Source organism: Schistocerca americana, chromosome 2 (assembly GCF_021461395.2).
Source record: "Schistocerca americana isolate TAMUIC-IGC-003095 chromosome 2, iqSchAmer2.1, whole genome shotgun sequence".
Lineage (NCBI taxonomy): Eukaryota > Metazoa > Arthropoda > Insecta > Orthoptera > Acrididae > Schistocerca > Schistocerca americana.
The window spans coordinates 1,070,276,243-1,070,300,045 of record NC_060120.1 but is presented as its reverse complement, the minus strand read 5'-3'; positions in this window follow the sequence as shown (position 1 = coordinate 1,070,300,045).

Here is a 23,803-nt window from a genome sequence, read left to right as displayed (position 1 = left end):
TTGGAGTGTCAGTCCTATTGTACTTATGTCGGCATTGTGCCTTTTGTATTAAATTCGGATGCAATTTCTGTGTTTCATCGTCAATAAGAAGGTCCAAGGGATACAGTAAACCTGAAGTGAAGCATCGGATTCTAAAACTGGACTCACAAGAGAGGTTCAAATCGTAGAAAGTTAAAGTGTCAGTCCTCTTGTACTTAAGCTGGCATTGTGCCTTTTGTATTTAATACGGATGCAATTTCTTTGTTTGATCATCAATAAGAAGGTCCAAGGTATACAGGATATCTGAAGTGAAGCATCGGAATCCAAAACTCATCTCACAGGAGAGGTTCAAATCATAGAAAGTTAGAGTATCAGTCCTATTGTGCTTAAGTCGGTATTGTGCTTTTTGTATTAAATTCGGATGCAATATCTGTGTTTCATCGTCACTAAGAAGGACCAAGGTATACAGTAAACCTGCACTGAAGCATCGGAATCCATAACTGGACTCACAGGACAGGTTTAAATTAAAGGAAGGTAGAGTGTCTGTGCTCTTGTACGTATGTCGGCATTGTGCCTTTTGTAATAAATTCGGATGCAATTTCTGTGATTCATCGTCAATAAGAAGGTCCAAGGTATACAGTAAACCTGAAGTGAAGCATCGGAATCTGAAACTGGACTCACAGGAGAGGTTCAAATCATAGAAAGTTAGAGCGTCAGTCCTCTTGTACTTAAGTCGGCATTGTGCCTTTTGTATTAAATTCGGTTGCAATTTCTGTGTTTCATCGTCAAGAGGAAGTTCCAAGGTATACAGTAAACCTAAAGTGATGCATCGTAATCTAAAACTGTACTCACAGGAGAGGTTCAAATCATAGAAATTTAGAGAGTCAGTCCTATTGTACTTAAGTCGGTATTGTGCCTTTTGTGTTAAATTCGGATGCAATTTCTGTGTTTCATCGTCACTAAGAAGGTCCAAAGTATACAGTAAACCTGCACTGAACCATCGGAAACTATAACTGGACTCACAGGTCGGGTTTAAATGAAAGGAAGTTAGAGTGTCTGTCCTCTTGTACTTATGTCGGCATTGTGCCTTTTGTAATAAATTGGGATGGAATTTCTGTGATTCATCGTCAATAACAAGGTCCAAGGTATACAGTAAACATGAAGTATAGCATCGGAATCTGAAACTGGACTCACAGGAGAGGTTCAAATGATAGAAAGTTAGAGTGTCAGTCCTCATGTACTTAAGTCGGCATTGTGCCTTTTGTATTAAATTCGGATGCAATTTCTGTGTTTCATCGTCAAGAGGAATTTCCAAGCTATACAGTAAACCTAAAGTGAAGCATCGGTATCAAAAACTGGACTCACAGGAGAGGTTCAAATCATAGAAAGTTAGAGTGACAGTCCTCTTGTACTTAAGTCTGCATTGTGCCTTTTGTATGAAATTCGGATGCAATTTCTGTGTTTCATCGTCAATAAGAAGGTCCAAGGTATACAGTAAACCTGAAGTGAAGCATCGGAAACTAAAACAGGACTCACAGGAGAGGTTCAAATCATAGAGAGTTGGAGTGTCAGTCCTATTGTACTTATGTCGGCATTGTGCCTTTTGTATTAAATTCGGATGCAATTTCTGTGTTTCATCGTCAATAAGAAGGTCCAAGGGATACAGTAAACCTGAAGTGAAGCATCGGATTCTAAAACTGGACTCACAAGAGAGGTTCAAATCGTAGAAAGTTAAAATGTCAGTCCTCTTGTACTTAAGTCTGCATTGTGCCTTTTGTATGAACTTCGGATGCAATTTCTGTGTTTCATCGTCAATAAGAAGGTCCAAGGTATACAGTAAACCTGCAGTGAAGCATCGGAAACTAAAACAGGACTCACAGGAGAGGTTCAAATCATAGGGAGTTGGAGTGTCAGTCCTATTGTACTTATGTCGGCATTGTGCCTTTTGTATTAAATTCGGATGCAATTTCTGTGTTTCATCGTCAATAAGAAGGTCCAAGGGATACAGTAAACCTGAAGTGAAGCATCGGATTCTAAAACTGGACTCACAAGAGAGGTTCAAATCGTAGAAATTTAAAGTGTCAGTCCTCTTGTACTTAAGCTGGCATTGTGCCTTTTGTATTTAATACGGATGCAATTTCTTTGTTTGATCATCAATAAGAAGGTCCAAGGTATACAGGATATCTGAAGTGAAGCATCGGAATCTAAAACTCATCTCACAGGAGAGGTTCAAATCATAGAAAGTTAGAGTATCAGTCCTATTGTGCTTAAGTCGGTATTGTGCTTTTTGTATTAAATTCGGATGCAATATCTGTGTTTCATCGTCACTAAGAAGGACCAAGGTATACAGTAAACCTGCACAGAAGCATCGGAATCTATAACTGGACTCACAGGACAGGTTTAAATTAAAGGAAGGTAGAGTGTCTGTCCTCTTGTACGTATGTCGGCATTGTGCCTTTTGTAATAAATTCGGATGCAATTTCTGTGATTCATCGTCAATAAGAAGGTCCAAGGTATACAGTAAACCTGAAGTGAAGCATCGGAATCTGAAACTGGACTCACAGGAGAGGTTCAAATCATAGAAAGTTAGAGCGTCAGTCCTCTTGTACTTAAGTCGGCATTGTGCCTTTTGTATTAAATTCGGTTGCAATTTCTGTGTTTCATCGTGAAGAGGAAGTTCCAAGGTATACAGTAAACCTAAAGTGATGCATCGTAATCTAAAACTGTACTCACAGGAGAGGTTCAAATCATAGAAATTTAGAGAGTCAGTCCTATTGTACTTAAGTCGGTATTGTGCCTTTTGTGTTAAATTCGGATGCAATTTCTGTGTTTCATCGTCACTAAGAAGGTCCAAAGTATACAGTAAACCTGCACTGAAGCATCGGAATCTATAACTGGACTCACAGGACGGGTTAAAATGAAAGGAAGTTAGAGTGTCTGTCCTCTTGTACTTATGTCGGCATTGTGCCTTTTGTAATAAATTGGGATGGAATTTCTGTGATTCATCGTCAATAACAAGGTCCAAGGTATACAGTAAACCTGAAGTATAGCATCGGAATCTGAAACTGGACTCACAGGAGAGGTTCAAATGATAGAAAGTTAGAGTGTCAGTCCTCATGTACTTAAGTCTGCATTGTGCCTTTTGTATTAAATTCGGATGCAATTTCTGTGTTTCATCGTCAAGAGGAAGTTCCAAGGTATACAGTAAACCTAAAGTGAAGCATTGGAATCAAAAACTGGACTCACAGGAGAGGTTCAAATCATAGAGAGTCAGAGTGTCAGTCCTCTTGTACTTAAGTCTGCATTGTGCCTTTTGAATAAAATTGGGATGCAATTTCTGTGTTTCATCGTCAATAAGAAGGTCCAAGGTATACTGTAAACCTGCACTGAAGCATCGGAATCTATAACTGGACTCACAGGACAGGTTTAAATTAAAGGAAGGTAGAGTGTCTGTCCTCTTGTACTTATGTCGGCATTGTGCCTTTAGTAATAATTTCGGATGCAATTTCTTTGATTCATCGTCAATAAGAAGGTCCAAGGAATACAGTAAACCTGAAGTGAAGCATCGGAATCTGAAACTGGACTCACAGGAGAGGTTCAAATCATAGAAAGTTAGAGTGTCAGTCCACTTGTACTTAAGTTGCCATTGTGCCTTTTGTATTAAATTCGGATGCAATTTCTGTGTTTCATCGTCAAGAGGAATTTCCAAGCTATACAGTAAACCTAAAGTGAAGCATCGGTATCAAAAACTGGACTCACAGTAGAGGTTCAAATCATAGAAAGTTAGAGTGACAGTCCTCTTGTACTTAAGTCTGCATTGTGCCTTTTGTATGAAATTCGGATGCAATTTCTGTGTTTCATCGTCAATAAGAAGGTCCAAGGTATACAGTAAACCTGAAGTGAAGCATCGGAAACTAAAACAGGACTCACAGGAGAGGTTCAAATCATAGAGAGTTGGAGTGTCAGTAATATTGTACTTATGTCGGCATTGTGCCTTTTGTATTTAATTCGGATGCAATTTCTGTGTTTCATCGTCAATAAGAAGGTCCAAGGGTTACAGTAAACCTGAAGTGAAGCATCGGATTCTAAAACTGGACTCACAAGAGAGGTTCAAATCGTAGAAAGTTAAAGTGTCAGTCCTCTTGTACTTAAGCTGGCATTGTGCCTTTTGTATTTAATACGGATGCAATTTCTTTGTTTGATCATCAATAAGAAGGTCCAAGGTATACAGGATATCTGAAGTGAAGCATCGGAATCCAAAACTCATCTCACAGGAGAGGTTCAAATCATAGAAAGTTAGAGTATCAGTCCTATTGTGCTTAAGTCGGTATTGTGCTTTTTGTAATTAATTCGGATGCAATATCTGTGTTTCATCGTCACTAAGAAGAACCAAGGTATACAGTAAACCTGCACTGAAGCATCGGAATCTATAACTGGACTCACAGGACAGGTTTAAATTAAAGGAAGGTAGAGTGTCTGTCCTCTTGTACGTATGTCGGCATTGTGCCTTTTGTAATAAATTCGGATGCAATTTCTGTGATTCATCGTCAATAAGAAGGTCCAAGGTATACAGTAAACCTGAAGTGAAGCATCGGAATCTGAAACTGGACTCACAGGAGAGGTTCAAATCATAGAAAGTTAGAGCGTCAGTCCTCTTGTACTTAAGTCGGCATTGTGCCTTTTGTATTAAATTCGGTTGCAATTTCTGTGTTTCATCGTCAAGAGGAAGTTCCAAGGTATACAGTAAACCTAAAGTGATGCATCGTAATCTAAAACTGTACTCACAGGAGAGGTTCAAATCATAGAAATTTAGAGAGTCAGTCCTATTGTACTTAAGTCGGTATTGTGCCTTTTGTGTTAAATTCGGATGCAATTTCTGTGTTTCATCGTCACTAAGAAGGTCCAAAGTATACAGTAAACCTGCACTGAAGCATCGGAATCTATAACTGGACTCACAGGACGGGTTTAAATGAAAGGAAGTTAGAGTGTCTGTCCTCTTGTACTTATGTCGGCATTGTGCCTTTTGTAATAAATTGGGATGGAATTTCTGTGATTCATCGTCAATAACAAGGTCCAAGGTATACAGTAAACCTGAAGTATTGCATCGGAATCTGAAACTGGACTCACAGGAGAGGTTCAAATGATAGAAAGTTAGAGTGTCAGTCCTCATGTACTTAAGTCGGCATTGTGCCTTTTGTATTAAATTCGGATGCAATTTCTGTGTTTCATCGTCAAGAGGAAGTTCCAAGGTATACAGTAAACCTAAAGTGAAGCATTGGAATCAAAAACTGGACTCACAGGAGAGGTTCAAATCATAGAGAGTCAGAGTGTCAGTCCTCTTGTACTTAAGTCTGCATTGTGCCTTTTGAATAAAATTGGGATGCAATTTCTGTGTTTCATCGTCAATAAGAAGGTCCAAGGTATACAGTAAACCTGAAGTGAAGCTTCGGAATCTAAAACAGGACTCTCAGGAGAGGTTCAAATCATAGAAAGTTAGAGTGTCAGTCCTATTGTACTTATGTCGGCATTGTGCCTTTTGTATTAAATTCGGATGCAATTTCTGTGTTTCATCGACAATAATAAGGTCCAAGGGATACAGTAAACCTGAAATGAAGCATTGCATTTTAAAACTGGACTCACCAGAGAGGTTCAAATCATAGAAAGTTAGAGTGTCAGTCCTATTGTACTTAAGTCGGCATTGTGCCTTTTGTATTAAATTCGGATGCAATTTCTGTGTTTCATCGTCAATAAGAAGGTCCAAGGTATACAGTAAACCTGCAGTGAAGCATCGGAATTTAAAACTGGACTCACAGGAGAGGTTTAAATCAAAGAAAGTTAGAGTGTCTATCCTCTTGTACTTAAGTCGGCATTGTGCCTTTTGTATTAAATTCATAAGCAGTTTCTGTGTTTCATCGTCAATAAGATGGTCCAAGGTAAACAGTAAACCTGAAGTAAAGCTTCGGAATCTAAAACTGGACTCACAGGACAGGTTTAAATCAAAGGAAGTTAGAGTGTCTGAGCTCTTGTACTTATGTCGGCATTCTGCCTTTTGTAATAAATTCGGATGCAATTCCTGTGATTCATCGTCAATAAGAAAGTCCAATGTATACAGGAAATCTGAACTGAAGCATCGGAATCTGTAACTGGACTCACAGGAGAGGTTCAAAGCATAGAAAGTTAAAGTGTCAGTGCTCTTGTACTTAAGTCGGCATTGTGCCTTTAGTTTTAAATTCGGATGCAATTTCTGTGTTTCATCGTCAAGAAGAAGGTCCAAGGTATACAGTAAACCTAAAGTGAAGCATCGGAATCTAAAACTGGACTCACAGGAGAGGTTCAAATCATAGAAAGTTAGAGTGTCAGTCCTATTGTACTTAAGTCGGTATTGTGCCTTTTGTATTAAATTCGGATGCAATTTTTGTATTTCATCGTCACTAAGAAGGACCAAGGTATACTGTAAACCTGCACTGAAGCATCGGAATCTATAACTGGACTCACAGGACAGGTTTAAATTAAAGGAAGGTAGAGTGTCTGTCCTCTTTTACTTATGTCGGCATTGTGCCTTTAGTAATAATTTCGGATGCAATTTCTTTGATTCATCGTCAATAAGAAGGTCCAAGGAATACAGTAAACCTGAAGTGAAGCATCGGTATCTGAAACTGGACTCACAGGAGAGGTTCAAATTATAGAAAGTTAGAGTGTCAGTCCACTTGTACTTAAGTTGCCATTGTGCCTTTTGTATTAAATTCGGATGCAATTTCTGTGTTTCATCGTCAAGAGGAATTTCCAAGCTATACAGTAAACCTAAAGTGAAGCATCGGTATCAAAAACTGGACTCACAGGAGAGGTTCAAATCATAGAAAGTTAGAGTGACAGTCCTCTTGTACTTAAGTCTGCATTGTGCCTTTTGTATGAAATTCGGATGCAATCTCTGTGTTTCATCGTCAATAAGAAGGTCCAAGGTATACAGTAAACCTGAAGTGAAGCATCGGAAACTAAAACAGGACTCACAGGAGAGGTTCAAATCATAGAGAGTTGGAGTGTCAGTTCTATTGTACTTATGTCGGCATTGTGCCTTTTGTATTAAATTCGGATGCAATTTCTGTGTTTCATCGTCAATAAGAAGGTCCAAGGGATACAGTAAACCTGAAGTGAAGCATCGGATTCTAAAACTGGACTCACAAGAGAGGTTCAAATCGTAGAAAGTTAAAGTGTCAGTCCTCTTGTACTTAAGCTGGCATTGTGCCTTTTGTATTTAATACGGATGCAATTTCTTTGTTTGATCATCAATAAGAAGGTCCAAGGTATACAGGATATCTGAAGTGAAGCATCGGAATCCAAAACTCATCTCACAGGAGAGGTTCAAATCATAGAAAGTTAGAGTATCAGTCCTATTGTGCTTAAGTCGGTATTGTGCTTTTTGTATTAAATTCGGATGCAATATCTGTGTTTCATCGTCACTAAGAAGGACCAAGGTATACAGTAAACCTGCACTGAAGCATCGGAATCTATAACTGGACTCACAGGACAGGTTTAAATTAAAGGAAGGTAGAGTGTCTGTGCTCTTGTACGTATGTCGGCATTGTGCCTTTTGTAATAAATTCGGATGCAATTTCTGTGATTCATCGTCAATAAGAAGGTCCAAGGTATACAGTAAACCTGAAGTGAAGCAACGGAATCTGAAACTGGACTCACAGGAGAGGTTCAAATCATAGAAAGTTAGAGCGTCAGTCCTCTTGTACTTAAGTCGGCATTGTGCCTTTTGTATTAAATTCGGTTGCAATTTCTGTGTTTCATCGTCAAGAGGAAGTTCCAAGGTATACAGTAAACCTAAAGTGATGCATCGTAATCTAAAACTGTACTCACAGGAGAGGTTCAAATCATAGAAATTTAGAGTGTCAGTCCTATTGTACTTAAGTCGGTATTGTGCCTTTTGTGTTAAATTCGGATGCAATTTCTGTGTTTCATCGTCACTAAGAAGGTCCAAGGTATACTGTAAACCTGCACTGAAGCATCGGAATCTATAACTGGACTCACAGGACGGGTTTAAATGAAAGGAAGTTAGAGTGTCTGTCCTCTTGTACTTATGTCGGCATTGTGCCTTTTGTAATAAATTGGGATGGAATTTCTGTGATTCATCGTCAATAACAAGGTCCAAGGTATACAGTAAACCTGAAGTATAGCATCGGAATCTGAAACTGGACTCACAAGAGAGGTTCAAATCATAGAAAGTTAGAGTGTCAGTCCTATTGTACTTATGTCGGCATTGTGCCTTTTGTATTAAATTCGGATGCAGTTTCTGTGTTTCATCATCAATAAGAAGGTCCAAGGTGTACAGTAAACCTGAAGTGAAGCATCGGAATCCAAATCCTAACTCACAGGAGAGGTTCAAATCATTGAAAGTTAGAGTGTCAGTCCTCTTGTACTTAAGTCGGCATTGTGCCTTTTGTATTAAATTCGGATGCAATTTCTGTGTTTCATCGTCAATAAGAGGGTCCAAGGTATACAGTAAACCTGAAGTAAAGTTTCGGAATCTAAAACTGGACTCACAGGACAGGTTTAAATCAAAGGAAGTTAGAGTGTCTGTCCTCTTGTACTTATGTCGGCATTGTACCCTTTGTAATAAATTCGGATGCAATTTCTGTGTTTCATCGTCAATAAGAAGGTCCAAGGTATACAGTAAACCTGCAGTGAAGCATCGGAATTTAAAACTGGACTCAAAGGAGAGGTTTAAATCAAAGAAAGTTAGAGTGTCTATCCTCTTGTACTTAAGTCGGCATTGTGCCTTTTGTATTAAATTCATAAGCAGTTTCTGTGTTTCATCGTCAATAAGATGGTCCAAGGTAAACAGTAAACCTGAAGTAAAGCTTCGGAATCTAAAACTGGACTCACAGGACAGGTTTAAATCAAAGGAAGTTAGAGTGTCTGAGCTCTTGTACTTATGTCGGCATTCTGCCTTTTGTAATAAATTCGGATGCAATTCCTGTGATTCATCGTCAATAAGAAGGTCCAATGTATACAGGAAATCTGAACTGAAGCATCAGAATCTGTAACTGGACTCACAGGAGAGGGTCAAAGCATAGAAAGTTAAAGTGTCAGTGCTCTTGTACTTAAGCCGGCATTGTGCCTTTAGTTTTAAATTCGGATGCAATTTCTGTGTTTCATCGTCAAGAAGAAGGTCCAAGGTATACAGTAAACCTAAAGTGAAGCATCGGAATCTAAAACTGGACTCACAGGAGAGGTTCAAATCATAGAAAGTTAGAGTGTCAGTCCTATTGTACTTAAGTCGGTATTGTGCCTTTTGTATTAAATTCGGATGCAATTTTTGTATTTCATCGTCACTAAGAAGGACCAAGGTATACAGTAAACCTGCACTGAAGCATCGGAATCTATAACTGGACTCACAGGACAGGTTTAAATTAAAGGAAGGTAGAGTGTCTGTCCTCTTGTACTTATGTCGGCATTGTGCCTTTAGTAATAATTTCGGATGCAATTTCTTTGATTCATCGTCAATAAGAAGGTCCAAGGAATACAGTAAACCTGAAGTGAAGCATCGGAATCTGAAACTGGACTCACAGGAGAGGTTCAAATCATAGAAAGTTAGAGTGTCAGTCCACTTGTACTTAAGTTGCCATTGTGCCTTTTGTATTAAATTCGGATGCAATTTCTGTGTTTCATCGTCAAGAGGAATTTCCAAGCTATACAGTAAACCTAAAGTGAAGCATCGGTATCAAAAACTGGACTCACAGGAGAGGTTCAAATCATAGAAAGTTAGAGTGACAGTCCTCTTGTACTTAAGTCTGCATTGTGCCTTTTGTATGAAATTCGGATGAAATTTCTGTGTTTCATCGTCAATAAGAAGGTCCAAGGTATACAGTAAACCTGAAGTGAAGCATCGGAAACTAAAACAGGACTCACAGGAGAGGTTCAAATCATAGAGAGTTTGAGTGTCAGTCCTATTGTACTTATGTCGGCATTGTGCCTTTTGTATTAAATTCGGATGCAATATCTGTGTTTCATCGTCAATAAGAAGGTCCAAGGGATACAGTAAACCTGAAGTGAAGCATCGGATTCTAAAACTGGACTCACAAGAGAGGTTCAAATCGTAGAAAGTTAAAGTGTCAGTCCTCTTGTACTTAAGCTGGCATTGTGCCTTTTGTATTTAATACGGATGCAATTTCTTTGTTTGATCATCAATAAGTAGGTCCAAGGTATACAGGATATCTGAAGTGAAGCATCGGAATCCAAAACTCATCTCACAGGAGAGGTTCAAATCATAGAAAGTTAGAGTATCAGTCCTATTGTGCTTAAGTCGGTATTGTGCTTTTTGTATTAAATTCGGATGCAATATCTGTGTTTCATCGTCACTAAGAAGGACCAAGGTATACAGTAAACCTGCACTGAAGCATCGGAATCTATAACTGGACTCACAGGACAGGTTTAAATTAAAGGAAGGTAGAGTGTCTGTCCTCTTGTACGTATGTCGGCATTGTGCCTTTTGTAATAAATTCGGATGCAATTTCTGTGATTCATCGTCAATAAGAAGGTCCAAGGTATACAGTAAACCTGAAGTGAAGCATCGGAATCTGAAACTGGACTCACAGGAGAGGTTCAAATCATAGAAAGTTAGAGCGTCAGTCCTCTTGTACTTAAGTCGGCATTGTGCCTTTTGTATTAAATTCGGTTGCAATTTCTGTGTTTCATCGTCAAGAGGAAGTTCCAAGGTATACAGTAAACCTAAAGTGATGCATCGTAATCTAAAACTGTACTCACAGGAGAGGTTCAAATCATAGAAATTTAGAGTGTCAGTCCTATTGTACTTAAGTCGGTATTGTGCCTTTTGTGTTAAATTCGGATGCAATTTCTGTGTTTCATCGTCACTAAGAAGGTCCAAGGTATACAGTAAACCTGCACTGAAGCATCGGAATCTATAACTGGACTCACAGGACGGGTTTAAATGAAAGGAAGTTAGAGTGTCTGTCCTCTTGTACGTATGTCGGCATTGTGCCTTTTGTAATAAATTGGGATGGAATTTCTGTGATTCATCGTCAATAACAAGGTCCAAGGTATACAGTAAACCTGAAGTATAGCATCGGAATCTGAAACTGGACTCACATTAGAGGTTCAAATGATAGAAAGTTAGAGTGTCAGTCCTCATGTACTTAAGTCGGCATTGTGCCTTTTGTATTAAATTCGGATGCAATTTCTGTGTTTCATCGTCAATAAAAAGCTCCAAGGTATACAGTAAACCTGAAGTGAAGCATCGAAATTTAAGACTGGACTCACAGGAGAGGTTTAAATCAAAGAAAGTTAGAGTGTCTGGCCTCTTGTACTTATGTCGGCATTGTGCCTTTTGTATTAAATTCATAAGCAGTTTCTGTGTTTCATCGTCAATAAGAGGGACCAAGGTAAACAGTAAACCTGAAGTAAAGCTTCAGAATCTACAACTGGACTCACAGGACAGGTTTAAATCAAAGGAAGTTAGAGAGTCTGAGCTCTTGTACTTATGTCGGCATTGTGCCTTTTGTAATAAATTCGGATGCAATTCCTGTGATTCATCGTCAATAAGAAGGTCCAAGGTATACAGTAAACCTGAAGTGGAGCATCGGAATCTCAAACTGGACTCACAGGACAGGTTCAAATCATAGAAAGTTAGAGTGTCAGTCCTCTTGTACTTATGTCGGCATTGTGCCTTTTGTTTTAAATTCGGATGCAATTGCTGTGTTTCATCGTCAATAAGAAGGTCCAAGGGATACAGTAAACCTGCAGTGAAGCATCGGATTCTAAAACTGGACTCACAAGAGAGGTTCAGATCATAGAAAGTTAAAGTGTCAGTCCTCTTGTACTTAGGTCGGCATTGTGCCTTTTGTATTAAATTCGGATGCAATTTCTGTGTTTGACCATCAATAAGAAGGTCCAAGGTATACAGGATATCTGAAGTGAAGCATCGGAATCCAAAACTCAACTCACAGGAGTGGTTCAAATCATAGAAAGTTAGAGTATCAGTCCTCCTGTACTTATGTCGGCATTGTGCCTTTTGTTTTAAATTCGGATGCAATTGCTGTGTTTCATCGTCAAGAAGAAGGTCCAAGGTATACAGTAAACCTAAAGTGAAGCATCGGAATCTAAAACTGGATTCACAGGAGAGGTTCAAATCATAGAAAGTTAGAGTGTCAGTCCTATTGTACTTAAGTCGGTATTGCGCCTTTTGTATTAAATTCGGATGCAATATCTGTGTTTCATCGTCACTAAGAAGGACCAAGGTATACAGTAAACCTGCACTGAAGCATCGGAATCTATAACTGGACTCACAGGACAGGTTTAAATTAAAGGAAGGTAGAGTGTCTGTCCTCTTGTACTTATGTCGGCATTGTGCCTTTTGTAATAAATTCGGATGCAATTTCTAAGATTCGTCGTCAATCAGAAGGCCCAAGGTATACAGTAAACCTGAAGTGGAGCATCGGAATCTGAAACTGGACTCACAGGAGAGGTTCAAATCATAGAAAGTTAGAGTGTCAGTCCTCTTGTCCTTAAGTCGGCATTGTGCCTTTTGTATTAAATTCGGATGCAATTTCTGTGTTTCATCGTCAATAAGAAGGTCCAAGGTATACAGTAATCATGAAGTGAAGCATCGGAAACTAAAACAGGACTCACAGGAGAGGTTCTAATCATAGAGAGTTAGAGTGTCAGTCCTATTGTACTTATGTCGACATTGTGCCTTTTGTATTAAATTCAGATGCATTTTCTGTGTTTCATCGTCAATAAGATGGTCCAAGGGATACAGTAATCCTGAAGTGAAGCATCGGATTCTAAAACTGGACTCACAAGAGAGGTTCAAATCATAGAAAGTTCAAGTGTCAGTCCTCTTGTACTTAAGTCGGCATTGTGCCTTTTGTATTAAATTCGGATGCAATTTCTGTGTTTGATCATCAATAAGGTCCAAGGTATACAGTAAACCTGAAGTGAAGCATCGGAATCCAAAACTCAACTCACAGGAGAGGTTTAAATCATAGAAAGTTAGAGTGTCAGTCCTCTTGTACTTAAGTCGGCATCGTGCCTTTTGTATTAAATTCGGATGCAATTTCTGTGTTTCATCGTCAAAAAGAAGGTCCAAGGGATACAGTAAACCTGAAGAGAAGCATCGGAACCTAAAACTGGACTCACAGGAGAGGTTGATATCATAGAAGGTTAGGGTGTCACTCATCTTCTACTTAAGTCGGCATTGTGCCTTTTGTATTAAATTCGGATGCAATTTCTGTGTTTCATCGTCAATAAGATGGTCCAAGGTATACAGTAAACCTGAAGTGAAGCATCGGAATCTAAAACTTGGCTCACAGGAGAGGTTTCAATCAAAGAAACTTAGAGTGTCTGTCCTCTTGTACTTAAGTCGGCATTGTGCCTTTTGTATTAAATTCGGATGCAATTTCTGTGTTTCATCGTCAATAAGAAGCTCCTAGTTATACAGTAAACCTGAAGTGAAGTTTCGGAATCTGAAACTGGACTCACAGGACAGGTTTAAATCAAAGGAAGTAAGAGTGTCTGTCCCCTTGTACTTATGTCGGCATTGTGCCTTTTGTAATAATTTCTAATGCAATTTCTGTGATTCATCGTCAATAAGAATGTCCAAGGTATACAGTAAACCTGAAGTGAAGCATCGGAATCTGACACTGGACTCACAGAAGAGGTACAAATCATAGAAAGTTAGAGTGTCAGTCCTCTTGTACTTAAGTCTGCATTGTGCCTTTTGTATGAAATTCGGCTGCAATTTCTGTGTTTCATCGTCAATAAGAAGGTCCAAGGTATACAGTAAACCTGAAGTGAAGCATCGGAATCTAAAACAGGACTCACAGGAGAGGTTCAAATCATAGAAAGTTAGATTGTCAGTCCTATTGTAATTAAGTCGGCATTGTGCCTTTTGTATTAAATTCGGATGCAATTTCTGTGTATCATCGTCAATAAGAACGAACAAGGTATACAGTAAACCTGAAGTGAAGCATCGGAATTTAAAAGTGGACTCACAGGAGAAGTTTAAATCAAAGAAAGTTAGAGTGTCTGGCCTCTTGTACTTACGTCGGCATTGTGCCTTTTGTATTAAATTCATAAGCAGTTTCTGTGTTTCATCGTCAATAAGAGGGTCCAAGGTAAACAGTAAACCTGATGTAAAGCCTCGGAATCTAAAACTGGACTCACAGGACAGGTTTAAATCAAAGGAAGTTAGAGTGTCTGAGCTCTTGTACTTATGTCGGCATTTTGCCTTTTGTAATAAATTCGGATGCAATTCCTGTGATTCATCGTCAATAAGAAGGTCCAAGGTATACAGGAAATCTGAAGTGAAGCATCGGAATCTGAAACTGGACTCACAGGAGAGGTTCAAATCATAGAAAGTTAGAGTGTCAGTCCTTTTGTACTTAAGTCGGCATTGTGCCTTTTGTTTTAACTTCGGATGCAATTTCTGTGTTTCATCGTCAAGAAGAAGGTCCAAGGTATACAGTAAACCTAAAGTGAAGCATCGGAATCTAAAACTGGACTCACAGGAGAGGTTCAAATCATAGAAAGTTAGAGTGTCAGTCCTATTGTACTTAAGTCGGTATTGTGCATTTTGTATTAAATTCCGATGCAATATCTGTGTTTCATCGTCACTACGAAGGACCAAGGTATACAGTAAACCTGAACTGAAGCATCGGAATCTATAACTGGACTCACAGGACAGGTTTAAATTAAAGGAAGGAACGGTGTCTGTCCTCTTGTACTTATGTCGGCATTGTGCCTTTTGTAATAAATTCGGATGCAATTTCTGTGATTCATCGTCAATAAGTAGGTCCAAGGTATACAGTAAACCTGAAGTGAAGCATCGGAATCTGAAACTGGACTCACAGGAGAGGTTCAAATCATAGAAAGTTAGAGTGTTAGTCCTCGTGTACTTAAGTCGGCATTGTGCCTTTTGTATTAAATTCGGATGCAATTTCTGTGTTTCATCGTCAAGAGGAAGTTCCAAGGTATACAGTAAACCTAAAGTGAAGCATCGGAATCAAAAACTGGACTCACAGGAGAGGTTCAAATCATAGAAAGTTAGAGTGTCAGTCCTCTTGTACTTAAGTCTGCATTGTGCCTCTTGTATGAAATTCGGATGCAATTTCTGTGTTTCATCGTCAATAAGAAGGTCCAAGGTATACAGTAATCTTGAAGTGAAGCATCGGAAACTAAAACAGGACTCACAGGAGAGGTTCAAATCATAGAGAGTTAGAGTGTCAGTCCTATTGTACTTATGTCGACATTGTGCCTTTTGTATTAAATTCGGATGCAATTTCTGTGTTTCATCGTCAATAAGAAGGTCCAAGGGATACAGCAAACCTGAAGTGAAGCATCGGATTCTTAAACTGGACTCACAAGAAAGGTTCAAATCATAGAAAGTTCAAGTGTCAGTCCTCTTGTACTTAAGTCGGCATTGTGCCTTTTGTATTAAATTCGGATGCAATTTCTGTGTTTGATCATCAATAAAGTCCAAGGTATACAGTAAACCTGAAGTGAAGCATCGGAATCCAAAACTCAACTCACAGGAGAGGTTTAAATCATAGAAAGTTAGAGTGTCAGTCCTCTTGTACTTAAGTCGGCATCGTGCCTTTTGTATTAAATTCGGATGCAATTTCTGTGTTTCATCGTCAAAAAGAAGGTCCAAGGGATACAGTAAGCCTGAAGAGAAGCATCGGAACCTAAAACTGGACTCACAGGAGAGGTTGATATCATAAAAGGTTAGAGTGTCACTCATCTTCTACTTAAGTCGACATTGTGCCTTTTGTATTAAATACGGATGCAATTTCTGTGTTTCATCGTCAATAAGAAGGTCCTAGGTATACAGTAAACCTGAAGTGAAGCATCGGAATCTAAAACTGGACTCACAAGAGAGGTTCAAATCATAGAAAGTTAGAGTGTCAGTCCTCTTGTACTTAAGTCTGTATCATGCCTTTTGTATTAAATTCGGATGCAATTTCTGTGTATCATCGTCACTAAGAAGGTCCAAGGTATACAGTACAGCGGAAGTGAGGCATCGGAATCTGAAACTGGACTCACAGGAGAGGTTCAAATCATTTAAAGTTAGAGTATCTGTCCTCTTGTACTTAAGTCGGCATTGTGCCTTTTGTATTAAATTCGGATGCAATTTCTGTGTTTCATCGTCAATAAGAAGGTCCAAGGTATACAGTAAACCTGAAGTGAAGCATCGGAATCTAAAACTCGGCTCACAGGAGAGGTTTCAATCAAAGAAACTTAGAGTGTCTGTACTCTTGTACTTAAGTCTGCATTGTGCCTTTTGTATTAACTTCGGATGCAATTTCTGTGTTTCATCGTCAATAAGAAGGTCCTAGTTATGCAGTAAACCTGAAGTGAAGCATCGGAATCTAAAACTGGACTCACAGTAGAGGTTCAAATCATAGAAAGTTAGAGTGTCAGTCCTCTTGTACTTAAGTCGGCATTGTGCCTTATGTATTAAATTCGGATGCAATTTCTGTGTTTCATCATCAGTAAGAAGGTCCAAGGTATTCAGTAAACCTGAAGTGAAGCATCGGAATCCAAAACTCAACTCACAGGAGAGGTTCAAATCATAGAAAGTTAGAGTGTCAGTCCTCTTGTACTTAAGTCGGCATTGTGCTTTTGTATTAAATTCGGATGCAATTTCTGTGTTTCATCGTCAATAAGAAGGTCCTAGTTATACAGTAAACCTGAAGTGAAGCATCGGAATCCAAAACTCAACTCACAGGAGAGGTTCAAATCATAGAAAGTTAGAGTGTCAGTCCTCTTGTACTTAAGTCGGCATTGTGCCTTTTGTATTAAACTCGGCTGCAATTTCTGTGTTTCATCGTCAATAAGAACGTCCAAGGTATACAGTAAACCTGAAGTGAAGCATCGGAATTTAAAAGTGGACTCACAGGAGAGGTTTAAATCAAAGAAAGTTAGAGTGTCTGGCCTCTTGTACTTACGTCGGCATTGTGCCTTTTGTATTAAATTCATAAGCAGTTTCTGTGTTTCATCGTCAAGAAGAGGGTCCAAGGTAAACAGTAAAACTGATGTAAAGCTTCGGAATCTAAAACTGGACTCACAGGACAGGTTTAGATCAAAGGAAGTTAGAGTGTCTGAGCTCTTGTACTTATGTCGGCATTGTGCCTTTTGTAATAAATTCGGATGCAATTCCTGTGATTCATCGTCAATAAGAAGGTCCAAGGTATACATGAAATCTGAAGTGAAGCATCGGAATCTGAAACTGGACTCACAGGAGAGGTTCAAATCATAGATAGTTAGTGTGTCAGTCCTCTTGTACTTAAGTCGGCATTGTGCCTTTTGTTTTAAATTCGGATGCAATTTCTGTGTTTCATCGTCAAGAAGAAGGTCCAAGGTATACAGTAAACCTAAAGTGAAGCATCGGAATCTAAAACTGGACTCACAGGAGAGGTTCAAATCATAGAAAGTTAGAGTGTCAGTCCTATTGTACTTAAGTCGGTATTGTGCCTTTTGTATTAAATTCGGATGCCATTTTTGTGTTACATCGTCACTAAGAATGACCAAGGTATACAGTAAACCTGCACTGAAGCATCGGAATCTATAACTGGACTCACAGGACAGGTATAAATTAAAGGAAGGTAGAGTGTCTGTCCTCTTGTACTTATGTCGGCATTGTGCCTTTTGTAATAATTTCGGATGCAATTTCTGTGATTCATCGTCAATAAGAAGGTCCAAGGTATACAGTAAACCTGAAGTGAAGCATCGGAATCTGAAACTGCACTCACAGGAGATGTTCAAATCATAGAAAATTAGAGTGTCAGTCCTCTTGTACTTAAGTCGGCATTGTGCCTTTTGTATGAAATTCGGATGCAATTTCTGTGTTTCATCGTCAATAAGAAGGTCCTAGGTATACAGTAAACCTGAAGTGAAGCATCGGAAACTAAAACAGTACTCACAGGAGAGGTTCAAATCATAGAGAGTTAGAGTGTCAGTCCTATTGTACTTATGTCGGCATTGTGCCTTTTGTATTAAATTCGGATGCAATTTCTGTGTTTCATCGTCAATAAGAAGGTACAAGGGATACAGTAAACCTGAAGTGAAGCATCGGATTCTAAAACTGGACTCACAAGAGAGGTTCAAATCATGGAAAGTTAAAGTGTCAGTCCTCTTGTACTTAGGTCGGCATTGTGCCTTTTGTATTAAATTCGGATGCAATTTCTGTGTTTGATCATCAATAAGAAGGTCCAAGGTATACAGGATATCTGAAGTGAAGCATCGGAATCCGAAACTCAACTCACAGGAGAGGTTCAAATCATAGAAAGTTAGAGAGTCAGTCCTCTCGTACTTAAGTCGGCATTGTGCCTTTTGTTTTAAATTCGGATGCAATTTCTGTGTTTCATCGTCAAGAAGAAGGTCCAAGGTATACAGTAAACCTAAAGTGAAGCATCGGAATCTAAAACTGGATTCACAGGAGAGGTTCAAATCATAGAACGTTAGAGTGTCAGTCCTATTGTACTTAAGTCGGTATTGTGCCTTTTGTATTAAATTCGGATGCAATATCTGTGATTCTTCGTCACTAAGAAGGACCAAGGTATACAGTAAACCTGCTCTGAAGCATCCGAATCTATAACTGGACTCACAGGACAGGTTTAAATTAAAGGAAGGTAGAGTGTCTGTCCTCTTGTACTTATGTCGGCATTGTGCCTTTTGTAATAAATTCGGATGCAATTTCTGTGATTCATCGTCAATAAGAAGGTCGAAGGTATACAGTAAACCTGAAGTGAAGCATTGGAATCTGAAACTGGGCTCACAGGAGAGGTTCAAATCATAGAAAGTTACAGTGTCAGTCCTCTTGTACTTAAGTCGGCATTATGCCTTTTGTATTAAATTCGGATGAAATTTCTGTGTTTCATCGTCAAGAGGAAGTTCCAAGGTATACAGTAAACCTAAAGTGAAGCATCGGAATCAAAAACTGGACTCACAGGAGAGGTTCAAATCATAGAAAGTGGGAGTGTCAGTCCTCTTGTACTTAAGTCTGCATTGTGCCTTTTGTATGAAATTCGGATGCAATTTCTGTGTTTCATCGTCAATAAGAAGGTCCAAGGTATACAGTAAACCTGAAGTGAAGCATCGGAAACTAAAACAGGACTCACAGGAGAGGTTCAAATCATAGAGAGTTAGAGTGTCAGTCCTATTGTATTTATGTCGGCATTGTGCCTTTTGTATTAAATTCTGATGCAATTTCTGTGTTTCATCGTCAATAAGAAGGTCCAAGGGATACAGTAAACATGAAGTGAAGCATCGGATTCTAAAACTGGACTCACAAGAGAGGTTCAAATCATAGAAAGTTAAAGTGTCAGTCCTCTTGTACTTAAGTCGGCATTGTGCCTTTTGTATTAAATTCGGATGCAATTTCTGTGTTTGATCATCAATAAGGTCCAAGATATACAGTAAACCTGAAGTGAAGCATCGGAATCCAAAACTCAACTCACAGGAGAGGTTCAAATCATAGAAAATTAGAGTGTCAGTCCTCTTGTACTTAAGTCGGCATCGTGCCTTTTGTATTAAATTCGGATGCAATTTCTGTGTTTCATCGTCAATAAGAAGGTCCAAGGGATACAGTAAACATGAAGAGAAGCATCGGAACCTAAAACTGGTCTCACAGGAGAGGTTGATATCATAGAAGGTTAGAGTGTCACTCACCTTCTACTTAAGTCGGCATTGTGCTTTTGTATTAAATTGGGATGCAATATCTGTGTTTCATTGTCAATAAGAAGGTCCAAGTTATACAGTAAACCTGAAGTGAAGCATCGGAATCTAAAACTGGACTCACAGGAGAGGTTCAAATCGTAGAAAGTTAGAGTGTCAGTCCTCTTTTACTTAAGTCTGCATCGTGCCTTTTGTATTAAATTCGGATGCAATTTCTGTGTATCATCGTCAATAAGAACGTCCAAGGTATACAGTACAGCGGAAATGAGGCATCGGAATCTGAAACTGGACTAACAGGAGAGGTTCAAATCATTTAAAGTTAGAGTGTCTGTTCTCTTGTACTTAAGTCGGCATTGTGCCTTTTGTATTAAATTCGGATGCAATTTCTGTGTTTCATCGTCCATAAGAAGGTCCAAGGTATACAGTAAACCTGAAGTGAAGCATCGGAATCTAAAACTCGGCTCACAGGAGAGGTTTCAATCAAAGAAACTTAGAGTGTCTGTCCTGTTGTACTTAAGTCGGCATTGTGCCTCTTGTATTAAATTCAGATGCAGTTTCTGTGTTCCATCGTCAATAAGAGGGTCCAAGGTATACAGTAAACCTGAAGTAAAGTTTCCGAATCTAAACCTGGACTCACAGGACAGGTTTAAATCACAGGAAGTTAGAGTGTCTGTACTCTTGTACTTATGTCGGCATTGCGCCTTTTGTAATAAATTCGGATGCAATTTCTGTGGTTAATCGTCAATAAGAAGGTCCAAGGTATACAGTAAACCTGAAGTGAAGCATCGGTATCTGAAACTGGACTCACAGGAGAGGTTCAAATCATAGAAAGTTAGAGTGTCAGTCCTCTTGTACTTAAGTCGGCACTGTGCCTTTTGTATTAAATTCGGATGCAATTTCTGTGTTTCATCGTCAATAAGAAGGTCCAAGGTATACAGTAAACCTGAAGTGAATCATCGGATTCTAAAACTGGACTCACAAGAGAGGTTCAAATCATAGAAAGTTAGAGTGTAAGTCCTCTTGTACTGAAGTCGGCATTGTGCTTTTTGTATTAAATTCGGATGCAATTTCTGTGTTTGATCATCAATAAGAAGGTCCAAGGTATACAGTAAACCTGAAGAAAAGCATCGGAATCCAAAACTCAAATAACAGGAGAGGTTCAAATCATAGAAAGTTAGAGTGTCAGTCCTCTTGTACTTAAGTCTGCATCGTGCGTTTTGTATTGAATTCGGATGCAATTTCTGTGTATCATCGTAAATAAGAAGGTCCAAGGTATACAGTAAACCGGAAGTGAAGCATCGGAGTCTAAAACTGGACTCACAGGAGAGGTTCAAATCATAGAAAGTTAGAGTGTCAACCCTCTTGTACTTAAGTCGGCACTGTGCCTTTTGTATTAAATTCGGATGCAATTTCTGTGTTTCATCGTCAATAAGAAGGTCCAAGGTATACAGCAAACCTGAAGTGAAGCATCGGAATCTAAAACTGGACCCACAGGAGAGGTTTAAATCAAAGAAAGTTAGAGTGTCTGCCCTCTTGTACTTGAATCGGAATTGTGCCTTTTGTTTTAAATTCAGATGCAGTTTCTGTGTTTCATCGTCAATAAGATGGTCCAAGGTTTACAGTAAACCGGACGTTATGCATCGGAATCTGAAACTGGACTCACAGGAGAGGTTCAAATCATAGAAAGTTAGAGTGTCAGTCCTCTTGTACTTAAGTCGGCATTGAGCCTTTTGTATTAAATTCGGATGCAATTTCTGTGTTTCATCGTCAATAAGAAAGTCCAAGGTATACAGTAAACCTGAAGTGAAGCATCGGAATCGAAAACTCGACTCACAGGAGAGGTTTCAATCAAAGAAAGTTAGAGTGCCTGTCCTCTTGAACATAAGTTGGCATTGTGCCTCTTGTATTAAATTCAGATGCAGTTTCTGTGTTTTATCGTCAATAAGAGTGTCCAAGGTATACAGTAAACCTGAAGTAAAGTTTCGGAATCTAGAACTGGACTCACAGGACAGGTTTAAATCAAAGGAAGGTACAGTGTCTGTCCCCTTGTACTTATGTCGGCATTGTGCCTTTTGTAATAATTTCTAATGCAATATCTGCGATTCATCGTCAATAAGAAGGTCCAAGGTATACAGCAAACCTGAAGTGAAGCATCGGAATCTAAAACTGGACCCACAGGAGAGGTTTAAATCAAAGAAAGTTAGAGTGTCTGTCCTCTTGTACTTAAGTCGGCATTGTGCCTTTTGTATGAAATTTGGATGCAATTTCTGTGTTTGATCATCAATAAGAAGGTCCAAGGTATACAGGAAATCTGAAGTGAAGCATCGGAATCCAAAACACAACTCACAGGAGAGGTTCAAATTATAGAAAGTTAGAGTGTCAGTCCTCTTGTACTTAAGTCGGCATTGTGTCTTTAGTTTCAAATTTGGATGCAATTTCTGTGTTTCATCGTCAAGAAGAAGGTCCAAGGTATACAGTAAACCTAAAGTGAAGCATCGGAATCTAAAACTGGTCTCTCAGGAGAGGTTCAAATCATAGAAAATTAGAGTGTCAGTCCTATTGTACTTAAGTCTGTATTGTGCCTTTTGTATTAAATTCGGATGCAATATCTGTGTTTCATCGTCACTAAGAAGGACCAAGGTATACAGTAAACCTGCACTGAAGCATCGGAATCTATAACTGGACTCACAGGAGAGGTTCAAATCATAGAAAGTTAGAGTGTCAGTCCTCTTGTACTTAAATCGTCATTGTGCCTTTTGTATTAAATTCGGATGCAATTTCTGTGTTTCATCGTCAATAAGAAGGTCCTAGTTGTACAGTAAACCTGAAGTGAAGCATCGGAATCTAAAACTGGACTGACAGGAGAGGTTCAAATCATAGAAAGTTAGAGTGTCAGTCCTCTTGTACTTAAGTCTGCATCGTGCCCTTTGTATTAAATTCAGATGCAAATTCTGTGTATCATCGTCATTAAGAAGGTCCAAGGTATACAGTAAACGGGAAGTGAGGCATCGGAGTCTAAAACTGGACTCACAGGAGAGGTTCACATCATAGAAAGTTAGAGTGTCAGTCCTCTTGTACTTAAGTCGGCATTGTGCCTTTTGTATTAAACTCGGATGCAATTTCTGTGTTTCATCGTCAATAAGAAGGTCCAAGGTATACAGTAAACCTGAAGTGAAGCATCGGAGTCTAAAACTGGTCCCACAGGAGAGGTTTAAATCAGAGAAAGTTAGAGTGTCTGTCCTCTTGTACTTAAGTCGGCATTGTGCCTTTTGTATAAAATTCAAATGCAGTTTCTGTGTTTCATCGTCAATAAGAGGGTCCAAGGTATACAGTAAACCTGAAGGAAAGTTTCGGAATCTAAAACTGGACTCACAGGACAGGTTTAAATAAAAGGAAGTTAGAGTGTCTGTCCCCTTGTACTTATGTCGGCATTGTGCCTTTTGTAATAATTTCTAACGCAATTTCTGTGATTCATCGTCAATAAGAATGTCCAAGCTATACAGTAAACCTGAAGTGAAGCATCGGAAACTGAAACTGGACTCACAGAAGAGGTACAAATCATAGAAAGTTAGAGTGTCAGTCCTCTTGTACTTAAGTCGGCGTTGTGCCTTTTGTATTAAATTCGGGTGCAATTTCTGTGTTTCATCGTCAAGAGGAAGGTCCAAGGTATACAGTAAACCTAAAGCGAAGCATCGGAATCTAAAACTGGATTCACAGGAGAGGTTCAAATCATAGAAAGTTAGAGTGTCAGTCCTATTGTACTTAAGTCGGTATTGTGCCTTTTGTATTAAATTCGGATGCAATATCTGTGATTCATCGTCACTAAGAAGGACCAAGGTATACAGTAAACCTGCTCTGAAGCATCCGAATCTATAACTGGACTCACAGGACAGGTTTAAATTAAAGGAAGGTAGAGTGTCTGTCCTCTTGTACTTATGTCGGCATTGTGCCTTTTGTAATAAATTCGGATGCAATTTCTGTGATTCATCGTCAATAAGAAGGTCCAAGGTATACAGTAAACCTGAAGTGAAGCATTGGAATCTGAAACTGGACTCACAGGAGAGGTTCAAAACATAGAAAGTTACAGTGTCTGTCCTCTTGTACTTAAGTCGGCATTATGCCTTTT